We start from the raw sequence: 580 nt of genomic DNA, 5'->3' as shown, positions 1-580 counted from the left end.
AGAAGTGAGGTTGTAGATGCTGGTGTGTTTTATTTGAGCCTGGAGGGAGGAGAGTGGGCGGAGTCGTGCTGCGCTGTGACAGCAACAGGTAAGACAGAGAAAGTGGACAGGTAAGTGTCCCAATACACTTTGACCACGGACAATGAGGACGCACTGTAAAAAAAACAAAAAACAGATGGGTTTGAGATAAAAGGGATTGAACTCACAGGGTTTAGTTGTGCTGTGGAGGTTTGATTTGGTCAGTAGGTGGACACAAAAAGTGAATAAATAAATAAATAAAGAAGGAAAGAAAAAAGGAAAGAAAAAAAGACAATAAAATAAAGAAAGAAGGAAAGAAAGACAATAAAGTAAGTAAATAATTAAATAAATAAAAAATTAATAAAATAAATCAATAAAATAAATCAATAAAACATAAATACAATAAAATAAATAAATAAAATAAAGAAAGAATGAAAGAAAGACAATAAAATAAAATAGAAAATAAATAAAAATAAATAAAATATAAATAAAATAAAATAAAGAAAGAAGGAAAACAAGACAATAAAATAAATAAATAAATAATGTGGTAATGTTGTAGTGA

The sequence above is a fragment of the Periophthalmus magnuspinnatus genome, chromosome 16 (genome assembly GCF_009829125.3).
Source record: "Periophthalmus magnuspinnatus isolate fPerMag1 chromosome 16, fPerMag1.2.pri, whole genome shotgun sequence".
Classification (NCBI taxonomy): Eukaryota; Metazoa; Chordata; class Actinopteri; order Gobiiformes; family Gobiidae; genus Periophthalmus; species Periophthalmus magnuspinnatus.
The sequence above is the reverse complement of the archived record's forward strand: the minus strand, read 5'-3'. Positions refer to the sequence as shown.